Genomic DNA, 19,567 nt, shown 5'->3' on the forward strand with positions numbered 1-19,567 from the left:
CCGACATCCCAAGCATCAGGGAAATCGACGAGATCAATCTAAGCGAAAGTCTGGATATGCTGAAATTGAAAGAGATCCAGCCAACAGAAAATGTCACTGCAGTTGTTCAGTGGTAGGGACCTCGCTTCTTCAAGCTAGGAGGACGCCTCGATTGCACCTCAATTAAAGATCACCCTCTGTTTCCTCGATTCTCAAAATCAAGGAAAGGATTTGATCTTCTGATGAAGCATGGGTATCAGCCCTTCAGGGGCCTAGGCAAAAATGAAGACGGCATTATGGAGCCGATCATCCCTGTTCGACATGTCACCGGCACAGGCTTGGGTTTCACAGGTCAGTCATCAGGCAGAAAGACCATCTTCATCAAGGGAGCCCAATAAAGAAGACAATGCCAGTGTTTTCTGCTTTTTCCTTCCTCTCTGTTATCTTGTAAGGGCAAGATCCGCCCCAGTTTCTTTCTCTTCTTCAAACGATCACTTGTAAATATCAAAGTTTATTTAATCAATGAAAAGTTTGTTTTCTCTGTTCATCTGGGTATACACGAATTCTTTGCTTATGTTTTGTCTATATTGTCATTCTTCATTTCTGTATAAAAGGCTATTTTTTTTCGAGCATGTTACCTTTCTTCTCAAAGGCTTTCTTTTTCGCTTTTTCAATTGCCAGGATCATGGCTCCTAAATCGTTCAGAAAGCTCGTCATCAATACCAACCTTTTCCAAAATAAAACAGCCAGAGCATGCAAAGCGAAGGCAGGGGCAGAAGTCAGCAAAATGACAGAGCAGATTGAAGAGTTGGCAGAATTCGACTCGACAATTCAAGATTTGCCAGAGTTTGCCAGCATTCAGAAGCAGGATGAACCATCACCGTTGGTTCAAGATCCAACAGAGGATGTCAATATTGGTTCAGAAGATGATCCAAGAATCCTCAAAATTGGTTCCAGTCTAAGTTTAGATGAGAAGAAAAGGCTCATCTACTTCCTCAAACGGCATCAGGAAGTCTTCGCTTGGACTTATGAAGATATGCCAGGTTTAGACTCCAAGTTAGTCGAACATCGCCTTGCGTTGAAACCAGATTGCAAGCCAATCAAACAGAAACTCAGAAAAATGGATCCTCGAGTGGCACCACAAGTTAAAGAAGGGCTTGAAGAGTTATTAAAAGCAGGGTTCATTCGGACCATCGAATACCCAGATTTGTTGGCGAACATCGTGGCGGTTCCCAAAAAGAATGGCAAAGTTCGAATCTGCATTGACTTCAGAGATCTGAACAAAGCAACCCCGAAAGATGATTATCCACTCCCCAACATCGATCTTCTGATCGATAGCACGGCAGGCCATGCCATGTTCTCCTTCATGGATGGATATTCGGGTTATAATCAAATCAAATTGGCCGCTCGTGACCAATCCAAAACTTCTTTCACTACGCCTTGGGGTACTTTTTGCTATACAGTCATGCCGTTTGGACTCAAGAACGCAGGGGCAACCTATCAGAGAGCGATGGCAGTTATCTTCCACGACCAGATGCACAAGAACATGGATGCCTACGTGGATGACATCCTGGTCAAATCTAAAGAAGGAGAGGATCATCTCGATGCTCTCGGCCAAGTCTTTGAAAGACTTATCCTCTACAAATTACGACTCAATCCGCAGAAATGTGTCTTCGGGGTAGAGTCAGGCAAGCTGCTTGGCTACATGATCAGCAAGAAAGGCATAGAGGTGGATCCTGCCAAAGCAAAGGCGATCATGGACATGCCGCCTCCCACCAACCTCAAAGAATTAAGGAGCCTTCAGGGGCGCATTCAGTCTATTCGACGTTTCATCTCTAACTTGGCCATGAGATGTGAGCCCTTCAATCACTTGCTAAGAAAAGAAGTGAAATTTGAATGGGGACCAGAATGTCAGCTCTCATTTGAGTGCATCAAACAGTATCTCCTAAATCCACCTGTTCTGAAGCCACCAGAACTTGGAAAGCCACTGCTCCTGTATATTTCTGTCAACCATAATGCTTGTGGCGGATTTCTTACACAGTATGAGGAAGGCAGTCGGATAGAGCATGCCATCTACTACATCAGCAAGACCTTCATCGATTACAAAAAGAGATATTCTCAGATAGAAAAGACATGTCTAGCCTTAGTATGGATGTGTCAGAAGCTGAGACATTATCTCCTGGCCTCAGAAATCAAAATTTTGTCAAGGCTCAACCCTCTCAAGTACATCCTTGAGCAGCCTTTTCTTACTGGACGGATTGCGAAATGGCAAGTCCTCCTGATGCAGTATGATTTGGAGTACGTTTCTCAGAAGTCAGTCAAGGGTCAGTCCATCGCAGATCAGTTGGCAGATTTCCCGTTAACAGAAGAAATCAAAGCGGAAGATGATTTTCCTGACGATCGAATTTGCAGTATTCAGGAATCTCCAGTTTGGACTCTATTCTTTGATGGAGCCAGAAATATGTCTGGTATAGGGATTGGGATCTTGTTAATCACCCCTGAAAAGGAGATGCTCCCTTATTCCCTCAGGCTCAATTTCCAATGTACTCATAACATGGCCGAGTATGAAGCTCTAATACAAGGCCTCAAAATTTTGCAAAGCTTTGATGTCAAGAAAGTACACGCCTTCGGTGACTCATTACTTGTTATCAGCCAAGTTAATGCTGAATGGCAAGTCAAGGATTCGAAGTTAATCCCTTATCAGAAGATTGCCTTAGCTCTCATAAGCGGCTTTGAAGAATTTCAGCTCAATCACGTCAAGAGGGAATACAATCACATAGCCGATGGTTTAGCCTGCTTAGGCTCTATTTTGTCTTTTAGAGACAGTGAATCCTGTCGCTCCTTCGAGATCGGCAGACTTGGTCAACCTGCCTACATTCCAGTTGAGCAAGTGAACCAGGCCGCTCAGAAGGAGAAGCCTTGGTATCAAGACATCAAAAGCTTTATTGAAACCGGTAAGTTTCCAGCAGAAATGCCAAGAAAGGAGCAACACGCAATTCAACGCATGTCAGTCCGCTATTTCATCCTTGCCAATACTCTCTACCATCGTGGGTTCAGTTCTGAGTATGCTAGATGTTTAGATAAGGACGAAGCCATGGAAGTTATCCAAGAGGCACACGAAGGAATTTGTGGTGGCCACGTTGGCTACCAAACACTCGTCAAGCAGATTATTCGCGCAGGATATTACTGGAAAACCATGCAGCAAGATTGCCATCAATTTGTAAGAAAGTGCGTCAAATGTCAGATGCACGCGCCTTCCATTCATGCGCCAGCAGCATACTTGCAATCAATGGTCTCTCCTTGGCCCTTTTCGATGTGGGCCTTCGATGTAGTTGGTCTGATCACTCCTTCTGCATCAAATGGTCACAAATACTTCCTCGCAGCCATAGAATACTTCACCAAATGGGTCGAAGTTATCACTCTGCGAACGGTAGAGGGCCGACACGTGGTTTCGTTTATTCATAAGAATCTTCTTTGCCGCTTCGGCGTCCCACACGATATTGTGTCAGATAATGGCAGTCATTTCAAGAATGAGAAGATGAAAACCTTCTGCTCAAAAATCGGGATTCATCACCACTTCTCAGCTCCTTACTATCCCCAAGGGAACGGTCAGGCAGAGGCCACCAACAAGATTTTGATCCGCATCTTGGAAAGAACAGTGGAAACAGGTCGTGATTGGCACGAGAAGATGCACGACGCACTTTGGGCGTACCGAACCACCATTCGAACCCCAACCAATGCTACGCCTTCAGAGCTTGTTTATGGAACAGAGGTAGTATTACCTCTCCATGTTCAGAAGCCCGCACTCAAGTTTGCGTCGCTCGTTGAACTTCCACTTGATAAGTACCAGCAGCAGAGATTGGTACAGCTTGATCTACTAGATGAGAAAAGACTCAAGGCAGCAGAGCACGCTCAGGCCTATCGTCAGAGGATAGCTAGGCACTACGCCAAATCAGTTATTGAGAGAAGATTTCGAATCAATGATCTTGTGCTCAGATCGACAACTCATCTCAAGCATCGGCCGAAGGGCAAGTGGTCACCCAATTGGGAAGGCCCTTATGTGGTTAAGGAAGAATTGCCCCGTAATTCCTATCGTCTGATCAATGCAGATGGAGCAGAATTGCCAGATCCTATTAATGCTTTACATTTGAAGAGATTTTACACTTAAACTCCCGGCCTTTTGTACTCTTCCAAAAATCTCTCTCGATAAAGCGACAATGTTCTGTTAAATTCTCACATCTTCTCCCTAATACTGGGGCATTTTTTTTATTTTTGATCTATACATGTCTTCCTTCGTCATATGCAGGCAGGATTAGACGAACTCTTTTTCTGAAAACTTGTTAGTTTTTCAGTTGATCTATTTTTATTTTGCATCTATTTCATTTTCCGATTTAATTGAATTTGCATCGATTTGTCATCTATTTTTTATCATTTTGTCAAGTTTTTATCAAGCGTTTAAATTTTATCGATCTTTTATTTTACATCCCTTTCAGGTTAAAGGATAAAACCTGAACTACTTCCTATAAACTCTTCAATTCATATCAACCTTTATTCATTCCTCTTCAGGATAAGGGAAAATCCTGAAGTCATCAAAATTCAGACCATCTTGGGTCAAGAATCTTGAATAAATCTTTGTAATCGTCAGAACCTATTCATGCATTTTGTCAATTCTCCTAAAATCCGACTCTTGGATAAGAATTATCTCCTTCTCATCTGGGTTCCGCCTCAGATTTTCCTTTTGTATATTCTCATTTTTTGAAGTTTCAAGTTCCGACTTGAACTTCCTTTTGAATCCAACGCTCGTGTTGTATAATTCTTTGTTTTGAGAATTCGAGTTTTCGAACCCGATTCTCACTTTCTTTCTTATATGAAAAAAAAAAACGGGTTCCGACTCGGATTTTCCTTATTGCATATTTTCATTTTTGAAGTTTCAAGTTCCGACTTGAACTTTCTTTTTAATCCAACGCTCGTGTTGGACAATTCTTTGTTTTGAGAATTCGAGTTTTCGAACCCGATTCTCACCTTCTCTTATATTTAAAAAACCGGGCTCCGACTCGGATTTTTCTTCTTGCATATTTTCCTTTTTGAAGTTTCAAGTTCCGACTTGAACTTTCTTTTTAATCCAACGCTCGTGTTGGACAATTCTTTGTTTTGAGAATTCGAGTTTTCGAACCCGATTCTCACCTTCTCTTATATTTAAAAAACCGGGTTCCGACTCGGATTTTTCTTCTTGCATATTCTCATTTTTTGAAGTTTCAAGTTCCGACTTGAACTTCCTTTTGAATCCAACGCTCGTGTTGGAGAATTCTTTGTTTTGAGAATTTGAGTTTTCGAACTCGATTCTCACTTTCTTTCTTGTATTTAAAAAAAATGGGTTCCGACTCGGATTTTCCTTCTTTTATATATATTCTTGTTTCTGAAGTCTCAAGTTCCGACTTGAACTTCCTTTTGGATCCAATGCTCGTGTTGGACAAATTATTGTGTTGAGAATGCGAGTTTCTGAATTCAATTCTCATTCATTCTCTTACATTTAAAAAACCGGGTTCTGACTCGGATTTCTCTTTTTATGTATTCTTATTTTTCTCAAGTTCCGACCTGAACTTCCTTTTGAATCCAATGCTCGTGTTGGACAATTCACTGCTTTGGGAATGCGAGTTTTCAAACTCAATTCTCATTCATTTTTTCATATTTAAAAATCGGGTTCCGACTCGGATTTTCCTTTTTTTTGTATATTCTCATCTTTTTGAAGTTTCAAGTTCCGACTTGAACTTCCTTTGAATCCAATGCTTGTATTAGACAAGTTATTGTGAATTCGAGTTTTCACTCATCACTCATCATTTCCCCTTCAGGATAAGGGATAATCCTGAAACACCGGCAATCATTCTCGCTTAATTCTCAAGTATCTTTGAATGTCGGTCTCATTTTCAAATTCTCTTGTTGAACCATCCAGTGCTCGTACTGGTGTGCATATCGAAAACCCGGTGCTCGTACTGGTGTGCATTTCAAAAATCCGGTGCTCGTACTGGTGTGCATTTCGAAAACCCAGTGCTCTTACTGGTGTGCATTTCGAAAACCCGGTGCTCGTACTGGTGTGCATTTCGAAAACCTGGTGCTCGTACTGGTGTGCATTTCGAAAACCCATTGCTCGTACTGGTGTGCATTTCGAAAACCCGATGCTCGTACTGGTATGCATCTTGAAAACCCGGTGCTTGTACTGGTGTGCATTTTGAAAAACTGGTGCTCGTACTGGTGTGCATTTCGAAAACCCAGTGCTCGTACTGGTGTGCATTTCGAAAACCCGGTGCTCGTACTGGTGTGCATTTCGAAAACCCGGTGCTCGTACTAGTATGCATCTCAAAAACCCGATGCTCGTACTGGTGTGCATTTCGAAAACCCAGTGCTCGTACTGGTGTGCATTTCGAAAATCCAGTGCTCGTACTGGTGTGCATTTTTCAAAAACCCAGCACTCGTACGGGAGCTTTCTTTTTGAAATCCAGTGTTCGTGCTGGTACATCTAGCGCTCGTGCTAGTGTTTGGCTGACTAATCAGTTAGCCATCCAGGTTCAGCCTTTGTGCTAACCAAACATCATCATTTCAAACTATAAATTCTCAATTTCGACCTTCAAGTCACCATTTTATCAAGGATCAATCTTTTTCTCTTGCGAAGGACCCTCTTCAGGGAGAGTTCGAGGGAGCTCGTTCTTTTCGCATACAACCATCTTTCATTCGCAAGGACCCTCTTCCAGGGAGAGTTTGAAGGGACTCGTTTTCCTCGCGAACAGTTTGCAAAATAACAACCAACTTTACACAAGAGAACCCTTTTTCCAGGGAGAGCTTCGACGGAAGCTCGTTTCTTTTGTGGCCCCTGTTTTGTTATCATCTCTGGCCAACCCCTTCACAAAGGACCCTCTTCTAGGGAGAGTATGATGGACTCGTTCCTCTGTGATACTTTCTCAACTTTGTTTTCGGCCGCCTTTCCATAAGAGAAGCCTAGAGATAGGGAGTTTTGACGAAAACTTAATTTCTCTTCGAAAGTTCCGTTTTGCAAACACCTCCTCTTTTAGGGAAGAGAGGAGTATTTCCAACTTCCCATTCAGGTAAGGGCTTAAGTCTGAGTCTCTCTTTTGGGGAAAAAGAGAGGAGAATTTTGTCACGGACGTGTCGACTCGGTATCAAGCGACTTTCGTCAAGGATTTTTTAGAATATGTTGCCAATTTGCTATCAAAAGTCATTGTTGATCTCGAAGTTTTCATCGCACAAAGAATTATCTCAAAACTACTTTTAGTATCATTTTCAAAAGAGCAAGACTCTTGCGAAATAAGAGCTAAATTCAAGCTTATTCTGTTGGTCAACCGAGAGGATGAAGAAAAATCTTTGATATGACCGGCAAAGGAAAATTCAATGATGTTGAAAAGCCATAAGTGAGCTGATATTGATCATAGCTGTGGCGCATTCTTAAAGATTATTCTTTTTGCGGTAAGACAATGGAAATATCCTGGGCAGTAAAAAGAACCTACCCAATCCATATATCCTCACTCATCCAAGCTAAGCTGCAATCAAATATCCGCAAAAGGGATCTCTCAATTGTCGTCAAGATGAAGGCGAACCAAGCGAGTAGACCCCCGGGGCCAAAGAAGATTTGAAACATCTCCAAGATGACGGAGTTTGTGACGGATCCTTCCAGGGAAAGTTCGGATCACCGTCGAGATGAAGGCGGATGCGATGAACCTACTGACAAACCCTAAAAGATATTTGATTTCTGCTATCATTTAGAGATTTCAACCCAAGAACCAATATCATAATCCCTGAGAAAGAAAAAGAAGGATCAGAGCGTCTCCAAGGTGAAGGAGTTTGTGACGTACCCTTCCTCGAATAAGAGAGAAAAGTCAGGACATCTCCAAAATAAAGGAGGATGTAAAAGAACCCAGAAAAGATCCGTGGTCCAAAAGAATGCAAACAAGATCATCATGGGAAATGCCCAGGATATCAAACTGCCCGAAACTGTCAAGAATCATCTTTATCTATGTGAAACTCTTTATCAATGTCTTTTCATTTAATTGCTTTTATGAAGCTAAGAATATTTCCTCTTCTTTTCATATTAGGGAAATTGATATCTTCCTTGAGGAAACTCAACAGCAACAAATTTGAATTTTAGATCTCAAAATCTACAGAGTTAGCCCAATTGAAGCTAATACTCTAGGTAGAAAGAGGTGATATCTTCACACATGAGCACAATTCAATCATTCTGAATCAACTACAATTTTTGGCATCTTATTGGCAATATTTTCTAATTATCCCAACATGAAGTGTGAACTTGAGATCGTTTTGACGTATCCTGACGTCATCCCTCCTTAGGACTCAAAATTCCTTTCCTTCCGTCTAATCTGAGCGCTCTCAGATTCGCACACTTCCCTGTGCTCCCCACTGTCCCGCCATAGACAGTTCCCGCTCAGGATAAGGGTTAAAACCTGAACTTTTTGCAAAAGATCTGTTATTGTCAAAAGCTATTTTCAGTCTCAGCAATGAGGCGCCCAAGAACAACCCCTTTTCAAGCTTTAGGGACCCCCATTTTTATCCTTTTGCAAAAACCCCTCTTGGATTTATTGTGCAAAGTCTAGAGGCCCATCACAGTTTTCCTCGCTCCTCGAGGATTCTGTATCCATTCAGGCTAAGGATTAAACCTGTCACCTCTCTCCTCGAGGTGTAACCCAAAAACCTTTCGCGAGAGGTCGTCTGTTTTTAGAAAGCTGATTTTAGTCTCAGCAATGAGGCGCCCAAGATCATCCCTTTTCCAAGCTTTAGGGAATCCCTTGATTTTCTCTTCTCGCAAACCCCTTTTGGATTTGTTCGTCCAAATTCCGAAGGCCCCATCATGGTTTCTTCATCCGAGGATTCCGTATGGTCGTCCCTTTCAGGTTAAGGGTTAAGCCTGAACCTCGCTCCACGAGGTACCTTCCTTTCAGGTTAGGGTTAAACCTGAGTCCCATTCCGACTAGATATCCTTTCTAGTCCCATCACCGTTTCCTCGCTCCTCGAGGATTCTGTATCCATTCAGGCTAAGGATTAAACCTATTACCTCGCTCCTCGAGGTACCACCCAAACCTTCCGCGAGAGGTCGTCTGTTTTTAGAAAGCTGATTTTAGTCTCAGCAATGAGGCGCCCAAGATCATCCCCTTTCCAAGCTTTAGGGAATCCCTTGTTTTTCTCTTCTCGCAAAACCCCTTTCGGATTTGTTCGTCCAAATTCTGAAGGTTTCATCACGGTTTCTTCATCCAAAGATTTCGTATCATCCCCCACTCAAGTCAAGGATTAAAATCTTAAAACTTCTTCTGATGATATATTCCTTCATGTCCCATAGCGGTTTCTTTGTTTAAAGAGTCTGTATGGTCATCCCTTTCAGGATAAGGGTGAAGCCTGAACCTCACTCCGTGAGGTGCCTTCCTTTCAGGTTTGGGTTAAACCTGAGCCTCGCTTCGACGAGGTAATCCTCCCCGTCCCATCATGGTTTTCCCCCTCACAAAGGAATTCGTGCTCGTTGTACATCCATCCAGGAAAGGATCGTTCTTGAGTTTCACCTCACGAGGCATTTCTCTCAAAATGTCCCATCGAGGTCCGTTTATGTTCACCATCCCCCATCCAAATTATCCTGATCTATCTTCGTCCCATCCAGGTTAAGGGCTAAACCTGAGTCATTCCAAAGGGTTGATCTTATCTCACCCATGAAACTTGATCAAAATTCTTATCTTTCACCATCCCTGGGATTTTCACCCAAAGTCCCATCACGATTTCCTCATTTCTATCATTCAGTCGTATCGTTGTCGAGGATTTCATCCCCCCAGGAGCATTCAGGATAAGGTTTCAAGCCCGAAAAGCCGTATTTTCAAAATAATTCTTCCACACCCAGCTCGGATCAGCTGACTGGGGCATTTTTCAAAATTTGGAGTGTTTCTTTGCCACTAAGCTCGGCTTTCAACCGGCTTAATAGCAAAGAGGGGCATCTGTGAACACCCCAAATTTTTCAAAATGTTGTAAATATCCCCTTTTTGCCCTTTTCCCCCATTCTTTGGGTAATTGAGTCAGTTTCAAACCTAAATTCCATTTTATTTCTCAAATTTTGTTGAAATTAAATTCCTTTTATATATCTGACTCAATTTCGGATCCGGATCCAGATAAGAGATTCAAATCTGAGCTTCATTATCCAATTTTAAATCAAATTCTCAAAATTATCAAAAAAAAAATAATAACTTTTGAAAAGCTCAGACAGTTCGTTTGGGATCCGTTTGGATCCATTGAATTAAATTTCCTCAAATCGAGGCTTAAAACTCGAATATTTCCCCAAAACTCGGGTCAAAACCCATTTTCTGAAGGAATTTCCTCAAAAATAGCCTTAAAAACCTTCTCTTGTAAATATCTCCCAAAAATACAAAAAAATTAGTTGAAATCCTTGTTTGTCCGTAAATTTTAAGATTTTATTCCAAAAATATCAAAAAGATACATAAAATTAAGAAAAAAACAAAAAAAAATATATAAAAGAAAAGAAAAAATCAGATTTTGAAAACCATCTTTTTAACGGAAAACCAGTTTTTTGCAAAAATCTTTAAAAGGGACCAGCTTTTGAAAATTTTTATAAAAAAAATACTTTTAAACGAAAATTCGGTTTTTAGGGTTACGAAGGCACCTCTTCTTTCCCCCTTCTTCAGAAGACTCTGGAAAGGTCCCCCATGTGCAATCTCCCCTCAATCGCCCAGGGATCAATGGCGTCGCCTTCTTCAACCCTTCATCGCCAACCATCTTCTCTCAGCCACTCATCCCTAACGAACTCCGATCGATTCGGCGAACCTTCTTCTTCGTCCACAACCGTCGATTATCAGGGACTTCCCCTCATTCTCCACCTTTCATCTTCAACCACCTTTCGATTCTCGAAGCCTCCACTGCTTCGTTAAGAAGGGGGCTCTCATCCATGAGGGGGAGATCGTTTTTTTTTTTCTGGGATAGCATTACATCTCCCCTTTTCCTGAAGAAATCCCTACAGCCGATCGTGCTTCACAAGCTGCCCTCCTCCAAGATCCTGAGGTTCACAGTTTTCTTCCCCAACCGGTTGGAAGAGGTAGACAGCCTTCAGCCACATTCTTCCGCAACCGGATCTTTCGTCTACTCACAGGCATCAGTATCAGATCCTGGACGGAAAATCTACGAAATCAGCAGAAAAGACCACCCAGGAGAAAGCACGAAGTTTCCCCTTTCAGAACCCCCTGCAACACAAGCTCTTTGTCTCTCAAGCCAAACAAGTAAGTGCTTCTGCTTCCCCTATGTAATTTCCGATCTTTTTTTTTTATTATATTTGAAGCCCCTATTAGCGCACCATGGATTGGGTTGATTTGCTTATAGCAATTTCAATACACTCCCGTGCCACAGCAACGGAAGGGAATCGATCCAACACCATCTCATGTTTTTCCCATTTATTTTACATTTACTTCCATGCTTAAAGAGTATCCGATTGGGTATTATTCTTTTCCCCTGTTTTTTTTTTATATCTCATTCACCTTATGCATTTGTTCTCTGGTGTTAATATGAAATACTTTACATCTCAATTGGCATTTCATGATCGCTGTTCGTATTTTCTGTGTCCTTTTATGACACTTTACTTTTTTTTTATCACCTTCTAAATCAGTAATGCGTCTCATTGATCGATCCTTACCTGCATCACGCTGTAGCATCTTTTAGCGTTAGTCATTCTCTAGGCTTTATTTTCACTAGGTCAACGTAATTTGTTATATCACCTGTGCAACACCTACCTGACCTCATCAGAATGAATGATGGCCCCTGTTATATTCACCACTTCACGTTACATGATCCTGTTTTGATCGTTCATATCGTATACAGAATCAGTTTTATATATGCTTTGTTATCTCTATATATGGTCACATATAAGTTACCTTCAATAGATAAAAACCCTTGAGCCGATGAATCCTATTCACACGCCTGGTCAATTTCAAAATTCTGTTAAGAATCAGCAGGAGGTTATACCCATCTGAGTTTTAAATCTGGATTGATCTCATTATGTTTCTATCAAACCTGGATTATCTGCATCGAGTTCATGTAATTAATGTTTTCTGTGATCTAAGTTTCATTCTCTCAATTCTTGCTTTCTTTGATTTTAGTTATATCATTCTGTATACTCTAGATCATCCTCATATCTTCATTCCATTAGATGCTTCAAACTCCATTTTACGCACTATTTTTATTTTTTTTATTTTACCTTTCAGGTTTATATTCTATAGTGCATATAAACCCCCTTCTTGGATTTTTGATATTCATTGGCCTCTGTATTTTGTCTTATAATGTTATATAGTTTGTTGTTTTTGTCATCCGATCTATTAGTTTGGAATTGGGCATGATGAAGCCAATAAAACCTGGCTTGGAAGAACCACAGGAGCAAGTTCATAGGATAAGAATTATTTTCTCTTCCAAAAGTGTAAAGAATCTTGAAAAAGTTTGTGCTGACCTTGTCCGGGGTGCAAATGACAAAAGGCTTAAAGTTAAAGGACCAGTAAGGATACCTACAAGAAGTGTTGCAGATGACTACTAGAAAGTCACCATGTGGTGAAGATACTAATATTTGGAACCAGTTCGGGCTGTGAAAGGGTCATTGACCTTGTAAACTCATCAGATATTGTAAAGTAGATTACATCAATCTCCATTGAACCTGGTGTAGAGGCTGAACTGACTATTGCAGATCCACGGGCGATCAATTTTTTATATATATATATATATATTTTTAGATTACTATATGAATTTAGTCAGGCTTGAAGGATTTGAAGAGAGCCACTACAGGGTTTCATTCTCTCTGCCAGCAAACTGATCTTCCATCTGAAAATCTGAATTAGGAAATTAGAGCTGTTGATTTTTTTTTTGTTTTCAGATTTAGTTGCATTGATCTTTTTTGGTTTTAGACATTTATTGTCCCTTTTTTATTGGATTCATGTTTACTGTTCTGATATATCTGTAAACTGTTCCTGTTCTTAGTAAATTTTTGCAGCAATCATATGATCATGCTATATACAATAAGCACATGCTTTCAGGACGAAATTGTTCGCGTAATATATTATTGACAGGATACCGTAGCAAGGTTGTTGTATGCTTGATGAAAAGGAAAACAGTTTCTTTCAAGAGTCATATTCAGCTACATCAAGAAATTTTAGGTCAAGCTTGTTGATTTGATGGGCATTATGGAGGTTCCGATATGACCTATTGGTGCTGATAATCATATTATATATAGTAAAGCCATGGAGATGGTACCCAGTTGAGAGCAAAAACCAGGAAAATGCCACTTCCTTGTTTCACTATTATGAAGGTTCACTTGTGCACAGGGTTCTTCACCTGCTGTAGCTACAGCAGAGTGTGCATCTTTTCTTTTTTTAGTTTACTGTATATAAATAATACCCATCTTCAACTAAGATTCACAACACTTCAGTATACAATCACTTCAACACCACATAATGCATTCTCTGCTGTGCATAACTGTAGATCATCTCTCCAGTCCGATCCTCATTGAGAGAAACCTTCATCACTTGCACAACCAGCCGTACTTATCACACAACCATCCAACCCCTGCCTTACACCTCCTTTTACCCATTGTAACTGCAGCAATAGTTACCACACATCATATTCATGCTTTCCACCCACATTACTATCACTGCTAAATACTACCTCTCCAGCATCCCCTGCTAACCATCACAATTATCTTTCCAGCACCTTCACCCTACAGCACCCATTACCACTACACTTTCATACCACCTACACTAGTTTTTGCAGTAAATCTTTCACCATATCACTGTCAGCACATTCCCCTGTCCCAGCCTCATTTAGCTTGCACAACACCACCATCATTGTTTATCCTCCTATGTTGTATACGTACTACATATATATATATATATATATATATATATACATATATATATATATAAGTGTATATGTAAATATATATATGCACACCCATGTATATATATATGTATATTGGCATGCCTATATATATATATATATATATGTAAGTATATGCATACACATCATCTCTTGCCTTCTCACATTCTAAATATCTTGGCACATGAGCAATTTTTCCATTAACCTCCATATGATATGTGTAATGTTCTTCCATTTTCATACTAATCAAATGTTTTGCAGGAAATATGTGGAAAAGGTCATCACTTGGAATTGTAAATCCAATTTTATGAGCTGTAATAAGTTAGGATTTAATGAGAATTCATATTTCCTATTTTAGATAGAATGAATGAGCATTGTAGATATCATGAATTACTTGTTTTTCATGCATCTTTACCTTTATTTTTCAAATTCTCACATTGGTGAAACACGAATGGCACGTGCACCATTTCGTAAGAGGTAAATTAATCCTAAGTTGATGATCCACATCAATGGCCATAGTCAGGGTGTGGACAAAACTTAGGATTTTTATCTTTTATGAAATAACACCGGATCCATACTGGATCCATTTTCAAAATTCATCATATTTTCCTTAAATATTTTCTCCTTTTATTAGAATTTAACTTAAAATTGACTCAAAATATATACCAATGGCCATAGTCAGGGTATATTGAGAGTTAATTTCATTTTAAATTCTATAAAAGCACCAAATGTATTTTATTCTTCTCTTGAATTTAAATATAGATTATTATATAATACATTCAATGACCATAGTCAGGGATGTATTATATCTTCAATCTTATTTTAATTCAGTTCAAAAATAAGATAGCTTTTCAAAATCTAAATTCAAAGCTTTTAAATCCATTCATCATTTAGGATAGAATTGCATCATATTTCAAAATTTCTTTTTCAAAAACTCCAAGTGATGTAAATATCTTCCTCAGTCTATTCTTATAAAATCCAATTCATTCTTTCAAACTTTCAAAATTCTATTTTCAATCTCAAAATTCAAATTAACCTTGAGATTTCAAATTTATTTTATATTCAAACTTCAAATCAGATTTCAAAGTCCAAATTGACTTTGAAACCTCAAAATCATCTTGTATTTCAAATTCCAAATTCTATCTTAAAGTCCAACATTAACTTTGAAGTTTCACCTATATATTCAAGATTCAATTCATTTTTTCAAATCCAATTTAGAAATTCTTGATTCATATTCTGAATTCCAGATTCAAACTCCAAATTCAAAGTCCAATTTGACTTTGAAATTCATATTCCAAATACAAAATTCTAAATCCAACTTGGATCCAGATTTCCAAGTATAAATCCTCTCTTTTTGGATCTCAGATTCAGATCCAAAACCCATTCTAAAGATCCATGATTCAACACCCATATTGGATCTCAGGCTTCAGATCCAATTTACTTATAGGATCCAGAACCAATTTCACATCAGATCTTAGACTTTAGATCCAAATCCCCTTTAGGATCCAGAGTCCAACTCTATATTGGATCTTAGACTTCAGATCCAATTTTCCATTCTAGGATCCAGAGTCCAACTCTACATTGGATCTTAGACTTCAGATCCAATTTTCCATTATAGGATCCAGAACCAATTTCACATCGGATCTTAGACTTTAGATCCAAATCCCCTTTAGGATCCAGAATCCAACCCTATATTGGATCTCAGACTTCAGATCCAGTTCCATTTTAGGATCCAGAACTCAATCACATGATGGATCTTAGACTTCAGATCCAAATCCATCTTAGGATCCAGAATCTAATTTTATCTCGGATCTCAGATCTCAGATCTTAAATCCATCTTTAGATCCAACTCCATTCCCAATTCTAGATTTCAAATCCAAATCCATTTTCAGACCTCATCTGAACTCCCTAAATCAATTTCTATTCTTAAATACCATTTGAGTTCCTCAATCTATTCCAAATTTCAAACTTCAGAAATCCAAATTCAATTCCCTCTCAAGTGTTCATTTCCTTTCCTAAATTCAAGATTCAAATTCAAAGTCCATTTTGACTTTGAAACTTCATTTCAAAGCTTCAAGTCATTCTTTCTCATTTATTCTTCCAATCCTGATTTACTTCAAAAACTTAGAACTCCTCTGATCTATCTCAAGTTCTAAGTTAGATTAAATCATTTTCTTCACTCCTTTACCAAGTTCATCTCCGAATACTTGGAAATGTCCAAGTCAATTTTCAAAAGGAGCATACATTTTTGCATTGCACAAGCATGATTCTTTGTGCATTTAGAGTTAGAATCAATTTTTAGATTATATTTCGGCAAAGCAAAAGGCATAGATTCGATCCTTGGTTCGATTACCCCTGGTAAAGGCGCCAGGAACGGTCGAACCTCGTACTGACGAGCGAATCCCGTCTCTCCATTTTTCCCGCAATATTTTAAAAACGGAGGCGAGTTATTTTCTAAATATTTTTTAAAACAAGGTCAAGTGAAAACCCGCAAAAGAGTTCCTCTTCTTTTCTTCTTTCTTTTCTTTTCTCTTTTCTTTCTTTTTATTCTTCTCCCTTCAAAAAAGGAGGAAAATAGAGGTTGGAAAAGGAAAAGAGAAGGAAGAGAGAGAAACAGAGAATAAGAAAAATTTTGCGATGATCACAGTAATCGAACCAAGGATCGAATCTATGCCTTTTGCTTTGCCTAAATATAATCTAAGAATTTATTCTAAAAGATCCAAATGCACAAAGAATCATGCTTGTGCAATGCCATAATGTATGCTCTTTTTGAAAAATGTTTTGAAAGTTTCCAAGTTATTCTGAGATGAACTTGATAAGGGAGTGAAGAAATGATTGAATCTAACTTAGAACTTGAGATAGATCAGAGGAGTTCTAAGTCTTTGAAATAAATCAGGATTCGGAAGAATAAATGAGAAGGAATGACTTGAAGTTTTAAAACGAAAGGAAATGAAGTTTCAAAGTCAGAAATGGACTTTGAACTTTGAATTTGATTTTAGGAAAGAAAATGAATACTTGAATTTAGATTTTGAAGTTTTAAATTGAAATAGATTGAGGAACTCAAATGGTATTTAAGAATAGAAATTGAGTTAGGGAGTTCAGATGAGATCTGAAAATGGAATTGGATTTGAAATCTAGAATTGGGAATGGAGTTGGATCTAAAGATGGATTTAAAATCTGAGATCTGAGATCCGAGATAAAATTGGGTTCTGGATCCTAAGATGGGTTTAGATCTGAAGTCTGAGATCCAAATGTAGAATTGGGTTCTGGATCCTAAGATGGATTTGGATCTGAAGTCTAAGATCCAATGTAGAGTTAGGTTCTGGATCCTAGAATGGATTTGGATCTGAAGTCTAAGATCCAAAGTGAAATTGGTGCTGGATCCTATAAGAAAATTGGATCTAAAGTCTGAGATCCAAAAAGTGGAATTTGGAGTTTTGATTCCTAAAGAGGAATTTGATCTGAAATCTAAGATCCAAAGTGAAATTTGGGGTCTGGATCCTAAAGAGGGATTGGATCTGAAGTCTGAGATCCAATATGAGGTTGGATTCCGGATCCTAAGGAAATTGGATCTGAAGTCTGAGATCCAAAAGTGGAATTGGAGTTTGGGTCTAAAGAGGAATTGATTTTAAGTCTGAGATCCAATATGAGTGTTGGATCCTGGACCCTAAAAATGGATTTGGAGTTAAATTCCGAAGATGAATCAAGAACTTCCAAGTTTAAATTGAATTTTGGAAAATGAATTTTAGAAGTTAAATTGGACTTTGAATTTAAGATAGAATTTGGAATTTGAAATACAAGATGATTCTGAAGTTTCAAAGTCAAATGGGACCTTGAAATTGATTTCTTGAATCCTTTTGAGAAAATAGAGTTGAATTTGAATTTATGAATAGGATTTGATCTGAGAAATGAAGAAGAAGAATCACTTGGAATTTTGAAAAGGAAATTTTCAAAATATGATGCAATTCTATCCTAAATGATGAATGAATTAAAAGAATTTTGAAATTGGATTTTGAAAAGCTATTTCATTCTTTGGATGAATTAAAATAAGATTGAAGATATAATACATCCTTGACTATGGTCATTGAATGTATTATATAATAATCTATATTTAAATTCAGGCGAAGAATAAAACACATTTGGTGCTTTTATAGAATTTAAAATGAAATTAACTCTCAATATACCCTGACTATGGCCATTGGTATATATTTTGAATTAATTTTAAGTTAAATTCTAATAAAAGAAGAAGATATTTAAGGAAAATATGATGAATTTTGAAAACAGGTCCAGTGTGGATCCATTGTTATTTCGTAAAAGATAAAAATCCTAAGTTTTGTTTACATTCTGACTATGGCCATTGATGTAAATCATCAACTTAGGATTAATTACCTCTTATGAAATGGTGCATGTGCCATTCGTGTTTCACCATTTGTGAGAATTTGAGAAATAAAGGAAAAGATGCATGAAAACAAGTAATTCATGGTATTTTACAATGCTCATTCATTCTATACTAGTGCAAGGAATGGAAATCTTTCATTATATTCTAACTATTACATTATTGAATTTAAAATCATAAGGATTTCTAATTCTAAACAGGAAATAGTCATTTCTATGCATTTCCTGCAAAACACACATTTAGTACAAGAATATAGAGAAGACATCATGAATGAAGAAGTGCTTGTGTAGATACTCTATGTTGATTCAATATCTTATGTTTAAGGAAGGAGAATATATATATTGGAGATGTATGTGAATCATCTTAAACTTTAGACAAGCAACCAATGTTTATAATGCGTGTATGACTGTCTTCAGTTTATAAATGGAGATCATTTTCAAAATGATACTGTTTGACACTTGGGTACCACTTCATCAATGAACTCTGAACTTGTATTTTTAAAGAATGACGACCTTCAGCTACAAATAAACCGGGTTACTGGTCAAAAGGGGATTTTACACTTATATCAGATCCCCAACATCAACATTCATAACAGGGTGCAGCAGATCAATTGATGGGATTCACTTTGGAATTTATCAACTTGGGGATTCATTGATTTGAACCATAACAGATAAGGAGATCGGGTCAAACAACAAATGTTCACTAATTTGGCCCACCCAACTTATGATAGTCTCACTTGACGCACCTCTAATGTTCCCCTTTATTGTGATTTATTTATTCCACCGACCTCACTATTTACCTATACCATTATTCTTGATCCCTACTTCCAACACATCAGGCTAACAAAGATTGATAACGTGCCAATACAGACTGTTAATAAAGGAGGGCATTTGCTGAGGTTACATTTAACACCTACCCAACATGATTATTAAGCAGAGACTATTTAGTCAGAACCGGCGCCCTTATCATTAACACATTCTGTAATTTCAGGTTTCGCTATAGATATGTTAACTCACTGGCCATCATAGAAAAAAAAAAAAAGATGTTAACTAGTTTAGTATCTAATCAGTCTGGCGACTGCAATTATTTGGGGAAAAAGAAAAAATAACATCTGATCCAGAATCAGCATTCTATCATTCAGAGATTAAGCATTGAACTAACCTGATAACGCAACGATCAGTGAGAAAAAAAAAAACATTTGCCAAAGATAAAGGTGATCCACTAATATCCAAGCAACATTACATTCAGATGCTCTAACGTTCATTGATTTTG

At 38.3% G+C, this 19,567-nt stretch overlaps 1 pseudogene; it reads left to right on the forward strand.

Annotated features, from left to right (window-relative positions):
* Positions 1 to 12,376: 12,376 nt before the first annotated feature.
* Positions 12,377 to 19,567, forward strand: part of LOC149828495 (small ribosomal subunit protein uS10y pseudogene) — a 120,077-nt pseudogene continuing 112,886 nt past the window's right edge.

This window comes from Nuphar pumila, chromosome 9, assembly GCF_984573655.1.
Source record: "Nuphar pumila chromosome 9, dmNupPumi1.hap1.1, whole genome shotgun sequence".
Lineage (NCBI taxonomy): Eukaryota > Viridiplantae > Streptophyta > Magnoliopsida > Nymphaeales > Nymphaeaceae > Nuphar > Nuphar pumila.